Source organism: Ursus arctos, unplaced genomic scaffold (assembly GCF_023065955.2).
Source record: "Ursus arctos isolate Adak ecotype North America unplaced genomic scaffold, UrsArc2.0 scaffold_11, whole genome shotgun sequence".
Lineage (NCBI taxonomy): Eukaryota > Metazoa > Chordata > Mammalia > Carnivora > Ursidae > Ursus > Ursus arctos.
The window spans coordinates 72,299,898-72,307,563 of NW_026622775.1; the positions used below are offsets into that span (position 1 = coordinate 72,299,898).

Here is a 7,666-nt window from a genome sequence, read left to right on the forward strand (position 1 = left end):
TAGAGATTCTATATTTATTTAATATTTTTCTCAAGCTTATATATCATCTTAATAATTGTTACTCTGAAATCCATTTCTCACATCTTGGTTTTATCCATATCTATTAGTTCTATGGCAGAGGCCACAGTCTCTGTTTCTTTCCTTTGTTGGGGGTTCCTCCTCCTTGTCATTCTGATGAAGTGTGGTTGCAGGAATGTACAGAGTCCAAATTATTGACCAGGACCCAAGCAAGATGCATCTGTTTTAAAGGGACCTTAGGGATGTGGGTTTCTTGTTCTTCTAGTCTGCCTTCTGGGGGAGAGGCCTCCCACGCTGATACTCAGGTAACCCTATTTGGGCAGAGTCGTCTTGCCCCCAGTGAGGGGAGGGGATGAGCTCAGTGAGAACCGGTTTTGGGGGGCTTTTGTTCTCTGGCAGCTTTCCCTGGTGGCTTTCAGTGTCTCTTCTGAGAGTCAGAGTAAAAGTGACCATATCCAAGCATCTATCTCAGAATAGAGAGATCACAGTCTGCCCTTCACTGAGCTCTCCAGGCAACACTGACTCTGTTTCTAACTGTGCTGCTAAAAACCCACAGCATCCTGGGTTGTGCTCCCCAGAGCCGCTCTCCCAGTCCTCGCTACCAGGGCTGGGCATGGCTCTGCCCTTTGTACTTCTAAAATGGCCAGCTGCCCCAGGTTCTCGCATGCACTCCCAAGCTCTAGGTTTCAGTCTGGGGGGTGGTGTCCTAAAGAACTTTCCCCGCCTCTACCAGTCTGCGAGTCTGTGCCCTGTCCCCAGTGTGGGAGGATTTTGCCTTCCCAGCCAAGTTCATGGAGGTTCTATCCCCATTCTGTTTATTTTCTGATATCTGCCCTCAGACTCTCGACTCCCCATTTCATACCTCGAGACCAACCACAGGAGAAGTTCTGTTTGTAGAGATCCATATATATCTTCTTACATCTCAGGCTGATTTCATGGATGTTCAGAATGGTTTGGTAGATATCCAGCTCAATTCAGGGGACTGGTTGAAATAGGGTCCCCTACTCCTTCGCCATCTTTCCCCTTCCCTCTAGTAACATTTTAAAGTCTATTTTGTCTGATATTAGTTTAAGCACACCAGCTTTCTTGTGGTTGCTCTTTGCATAATGTATCTTTTCAAAAAATTATTTTACTTTCAATCCATTTATCTCTTTAAATTTTCCACTTAAAACTTTACTTTTAATTTAATTTTTAGCATATTTTTAAAAATGGGTTGTTGTTTCATTTGCAGCAACATGGATGGGACTGGAGGAGATAATGCTAAGTGAAATAAGTCAAGCAGAGAAAGACAATTATCCTATGATTTCACTCATTTATGGAACATAAGAAATAAGAAGATTGGTAGGAGAAGGAAGGGAAGAATGAAGAGGGGGGATAAACAGAAGAGGGAATGAACCATGAGAGACTATGGACTCTGGGAAACAAACTGAAGGCTTCAGAGGGGAGGGGAGGTGGGGGAATGGGATAGGCCAGTAATGGGTATTAAGGAGGGCATGTATTGCATGGCGCACTGGGTGTTATATGCAAGTAATGAGTCATGGAACATTACATCAAAAACTAGGGATGTACTGTATGGTGACTAACATAACATAATAAAAGAATCATTATTTCAAAAATGGGTTGTTGTTTTCTTAATATTGAGTTGTGAGGGGTTTTTATACATTTTTCCCCAGTGTTAGAAAACTTTTATCTTAAATTCTTCAGAAAGCTCTTTCAGAGCAGTATACGTTAGTGCCTGTCTCAGGCCCCTTACTCCCCCATTCACTCTTAGTGGTCCCACATCCTGCCAAATAGAAGAGTTAGAGACTCAACTCCTGGTAAGTGGAGTCCTTGGCTTCATGCCTGGTGTGCTGAGAAGGCCCAGCTTGGGTTTGAAGTAGGGGAGGCTGAGGTCCCTCAGTTCCCACCAGAGCTGGAGAGCAGACAGTTATTTCTTTCTTTTTCTGGTATATGGTAGGGGAAGGGTCTCAGGCCTATGCACCAAAGCCTGAAGGATTCTGGTTCTACCAATGCCACAGATCTTCACATATCCTGCCTAGCCCTAAGGCTGTATACAGCCCAGCTCCCTGAAGGCCAGGTTGAGGTTGGCATAATAGGAAGCCACAATGCCTTCCCACAATGCCACCACCTTGTATGAGATCTTCTGCTTGGAAGCCTCCTTCCTGGCCTGGACCACCTATAGCACCCAATAGCCCATGCCTGAGCCCAGGTTGTAAATCCAGTAGCCACACTCTTCCTTCAGCTTCCTCAAGTCCACTATATGGCCCTTGGTCAGATCCACTACATGGATTAATCCTTGATGTCTATGTCATCCTCTGTGTCATAGTCATTGCCAGAGACATTCAGTACCTCCTATCACACAATCTCTATAGGGCAGGAAGTTGTTAGGGATGCCTGCAGATCCTTACCAATGCAGCCTGAAGCATGGGCACCCATGGGGTTGAAATATTGCAGAAGCACTGCATTCCAGTCTGCCTGACACAGGTCCAGGATCATTTTCTCAGTGAAGAACTGGGATTTGAAGTAGGGGTTGGTATAGCCACCTGTGGGGTAGGCCCCATCCAGGGGAAGCTACTAGGGGTTCCTGTAATGTGATGGCTGAGTTGCCAAACACCAGGCTCTTCACTCCATGGGCCCTCATGATCTCCAGAAGCTGGATAGTTCCTGTCAGTTTAACTCTGTAATAATCCAGAGGTTTCAGGACTGATTCTTCCACAACCTTGAGGCCCACAAAGTGGATGACTGCCATAAAGCTGTGCTTCTTTGAAGGGATGCTACAGGGCTGCTTGGTCCAAGATGTCCATCTCCACAAACTCCAAAGAGCAGCCTGTCAGCTCCTGAATCCAATACAGGCTGTCTAGCATGGAGCCCCTTCCACAGATAGCATTATGGAAGTTGCTCATTCCCACGAAGAAATAGCCAGCCCCCTGCATGTCCAGCACCATGTGGCTGCTGATTTAACCAGCCTGGCCTGTCACCAGTACCTTCTCTACTATTGCAACTCCTCTGGACCTGCATCCCATGCTGCCTCCTGCGGTGCTGCCTCTCTTTATATATTTTGGATACAAGTTTTGATCAGATTTTTTTTTTGTTGTTTTTTTGTTTGAATTCAATTAGCCAACATATCATTAGTTTTTAATGTAGCATTCATTGATTCATTAGTTGTGTATAACATCAGTGCTCATCACATCATGTGCCCTCCTTAATGCCCATCTCCCAGTTACCCCATCTTCCTACCCACCTCCCCTTCTGCAACCCTCAGTTTCTTCCCAGAGTCAAAATTCTCTCATGGTTTGTCTTCCTCTCTGATAATCAGATGCTTTGCAAATACTTTCCCAGTCCAATTTGTCTTGTCGTTTTCTTAACACTGTCTTTGGAAGAACAAAGGTTTTAAATTTTGATTAAATTTCAGTTATCAATATCTTATTTTACGGTTTGTGCTTTTGGTATCTTACCTAAGTGATTTTTGCCTAATTCAACTTCACAAAAATCTCCTTCTGTGTTTTTTCTTTAATATTTTATAGTTTCAGGTTGTACTTTCAGGTCCATTTCTGTTAATTTTTGTATATAGTGCAGGCTATGAATAAGGTCCATTACGTTGTTGTTTGCCTTTTTTTTAACATAAAGATGTCTAATTCTAGCACCATTTGTTACAAAGACTACCCGACCACATTAAACTGCAGGAAAACATTGCAGATCTTTTCTTCTTTTCTTTTCTTTTTATAAAGTTCATTTGGTTAACTACACAGGTGATCATGTAGTTTGCAAATAAAAAGAGTTTTATTTCTTCCTTTCCAACTGGATGTCATGTATTTCATTTTCTTGCATTATTGCACTGAGGGAAGCTCCAATATAAATTTTAAATAAGAGTGGGAAGGTGATTATTTTTGCTTTGTTCCTGATCTTAGGGGAAAACATTTAATATTTCACCAGTTAATATGATAATAGCTGTAGATATTTTTATACATGTCTGTGATTGTTTATTTTAGTGTCAGTTTGACTGTGTTAGAGGACATGGCAGGAAGATGGCAGAGTATTAGGACCCTAAGCTCACTTCATCCCATCTTTACAACTAGATATCACTCACATCCAAGTAAATAAACCAGCGAGTGATCTGAAGACTAGTAGAACAAACTCCACAACTAAATGAAGAGAAGTAGAGACATATGAGAGGTGGTCAGAAGCTACCCACAAGAGAGAGGGAGCTGTGGTTTTTATCATGAATGAATGCTATATTTTGTCAAATGCTTTTTCCACATCTGTTGAGAGGATCATATGGTTCTTATATTTTCTTTTATTAATGTGGCAAATATTGAATAGCCCCTTCAGCCCAGAATAAATCCCACTTGATTGTGGTGAATAGTTCTTTTAATGTATTGTAGAATTCAATATGCCAGTATTTTGTGGAGAATTTTTGTAGCCATGTTGATCAGGAATATTTGGCTTATAATTCTCCTTTTAGTGAGGTCTTTGTTTCATTTTGGAATCAAGGTAATCCTGGATTTGTAGGAGTTTGGAAGTTTTCCTTCTATTTCTACTTTTTGGAAATATTTTGGAAAAACAGGTATTAACTCTCCTTAAAGTTGTGGTAGAATTCCCTTGGGAAGCTTTCAAAGTCAGTTGACTCAGCACTGGGTAAGTGAAGAGGACAGTGATAGCTGTGTCACCACCCTTAAAGAGACAATTACTGCAGGAGAAGTGGCATAGAAGTGACGGCTTGCACAACAGGAGGGAGTTCTTTTAAACTGATTTGGGAGTGTATTGGGGTACTTCTCTGGGAACAAAGGAGCTGGCAGGTGCCCTTCTCCTCCCCTGCCCCCTGGCATAAACACAGAGCCACCTGCAGGAGTCAGCACTTCACAGACACTTGTTACCTAATCTGCTAGCAGTGCACCCTACCCACAAGTTCTCCTGAAGACTTGCCCATTCCAAGCCTGCTGGCCTCATCCCTGGGTTCATCACAATTTTTGTTAACACTGCTATTGCACCCCCCCGCCCAGCCACTGCCTCTGTACACTGTGCCCCTGTGACCACTGTGTTTCAGGGGATCCAGCCTAAGGCTAGCATCTCGGTGCAAATTTTGACAATGCAGTGCATATATCCTGCCCAACCACCACCCACAAATGCCATGTACCTCCAGCTGCCACAACTGTCCCTGTGTGGTGTGTCCCTGGTGGCCACCTAGCTGTGGGGGATCTGGCTTAGGAATAGCAAGCAGCTCAGTGCAAATTTTGCTAACACTGCTGCCCCACCCCTGAACCTTTCTGCTGTCTTCCCCTTCAGAGCTAGCCTGGTTACATCTCGTTAACATCACAGATAGTAATCAGAGACCACAACATGTAGAGAGAGTAAGTGCAGATTTCTGGACTGAAAAGAAATGTGACTTAGAATAGCAGGATACAAGCAATACACATAGGAGACTCCCCAAGGTGCCAGGTTTTGGTGAACAGTGGACACTGAACTACAGGGCATTACAGGAACTCTTCTTCATAAAGCTACTACTTTCAACATTGAACACATAGCTGACTTTCATAACACACAGAAGCAGTCAAAGGGAGGTAGGCAAAATGAGGAGAGAGAAATATGTCCCAAGTGAAAGAACACCACAAAATCACAGCAGGACACCTAAGTGAAGGAGAAATAAAATAAATGCCTAATAGAGAATTTAAAGTAATGACCATAAAGGTACTCACTGGACTTCAGAAAAGGGTGGAGAACATCTGTGAGACCCTTAACAAGGAGATAAAAAATAACTCATCATATTCATTCAGAGAGGCACAGTCAGAGAGAAAAACAAAGAAAGAGGAGTCCAGATATAGAAGAACAGACAGATATGAGATATTCAGATATAAAAAGACACATGGAGAAAGAAATTTAGGCATAGAGACAGACAAGAACAGACACCAAGAAAGACAAACAGAAATGCATACATACATACAAACAGAGACAGACAGACAAGGTGAGAGACAAAATCAGAAACATATAGAGACAGACAGACAGACAGAGAATCAGGGCAGTTAGAGAAAGACAAAGATACACAAGTGTAAAGAGAGATAGAGAGTCAAACATAGAGACTTACAGAGACAGAGATTGGTGGACAAATAGACAGATGGCAAGAGATAGAGACTGAGAGAAACTAACAGACAAAGAGAGACAGACAGAGACAAATAGACTGAGGCAAAAAGAGACAGAGTATCAGAGACAGAGAGGCACCTACACAGAGGCAGAAAGACACAGAGAGACAAATAAAGACAGATGGGCAGAGAGAAAAAGACAACACAGAGAGAGAGAGACATATAAGCAAAAAAAAAAAATAGTCAACAGTAGAAAGACAGACAGACAAGAAGATACTACCAAAGACAAAGGTAGATTTAGGAAAAGAAATATAGGCACAGGTAGTAAACAGTGCCAGGCAGACAGAGAAACAGAGATAGAAACAGATAAAGACATATAGAGTCTGAGAGACAGAGTTAATATCTACAGATTAATATAGACGCAGAGAACAACAATAACAGCTAGAGACAGAAACGCAGAAGCAGACAGAAACAAAGACAGAGAAAAAGACAAGTAGGCAGAGATACACAGAAAGGGACAGGCAGATATAGACAGAGAGACAGACCAAGACAGATACAGACAGAAGCAGTTAATTGGCAGTTGGACAGTGACAGAAAGATTAAGATACAGTCAGATACAGACAGAGGCAAAAGAAGACATAGACACCCTGACAGAGACAGAAAGAGACTAATAGAAACAGAAACATTCAGATGGAGCCAGACAGAGCCAGTCATACAGACATATATGACAACTCATAGTCATGTCTCAACAAAGATAAAACATGAATGCTTTCCAAGCCACAAAACACCAAACATTCTCCTCTCCTGGCTAATATGCAGCTTCTTTACTAAGTATAGCTTGGTCTCACTCTAGTCTGCAAAATACCATCAACATTTTTCACGGAGCTGGGACAAACAATCCTCAAATTTGTATGGAACCAGAAAAGACCCAGAATTGCCAGGGGAATGTTGAAAAAGAAAACCAAAGCTGGGGGCATCACAATGCCTGATTCAAGCTATATTACAAAGCTGTGATCATCAAGACAGCAGGGTACTGGCACAAAAACAGACACATAGGTCAATGGAACAGAACAGAGAGCCCAGAAATAGACCCTCAACTCTGTGGTCAACTAATCTTCAACAAAGCAGGAAAGAATATCCAATAGGAAAATAACAAACTCTTCAATAAATGGTGCTGGGAAAATTGGACAGCCACATGCAGAAGAATGAAACTGGACCATTCTCTTATACCACACACAAGATAAACTCAAAATGGATGAAAGACCTTAATGTGAGGCAGGAATCCATCAAAATCCTAGAGGAGAACACAGGCAGCAGCCTCTTTGACCTCAGCAACTTCTTGCAAGACATGTCTGCAAAGGCAAGGGAAACAAAAGCAAAAATGAACTATTGGAACTTCATCAAGATAAAAAGCTTCTGCCCTGCAAATAAACAGTCAATAAAACTAAGAGGCAACCCATGGAATGGGAGAAGATATTTGCAAATGACATTACAGATAAAAGGCTGGTATCCAAGAATTATAAAGAACTTCTCAAACTCAACACCAAAAAACAAATAATCCAGTCAAGAAATGG

The 7,666-nt window shown here is 42.2% G+C and overlaps 1 pseudogene; it reads right to left on the bottom strand.

Annotated features, from left to right (window-relative positions):
• Nucleotides 1-1,991: 1,991 nt before the first annotated feature.
• Nucleotides 1,992-3,041, bottom strand: LOC113270052 (UDP-glucose 4-epimerase-like; annotated as a pseudogene).
• Nucleotides 3,042-7,666: the final 4,625 nt, after the last annotated feature.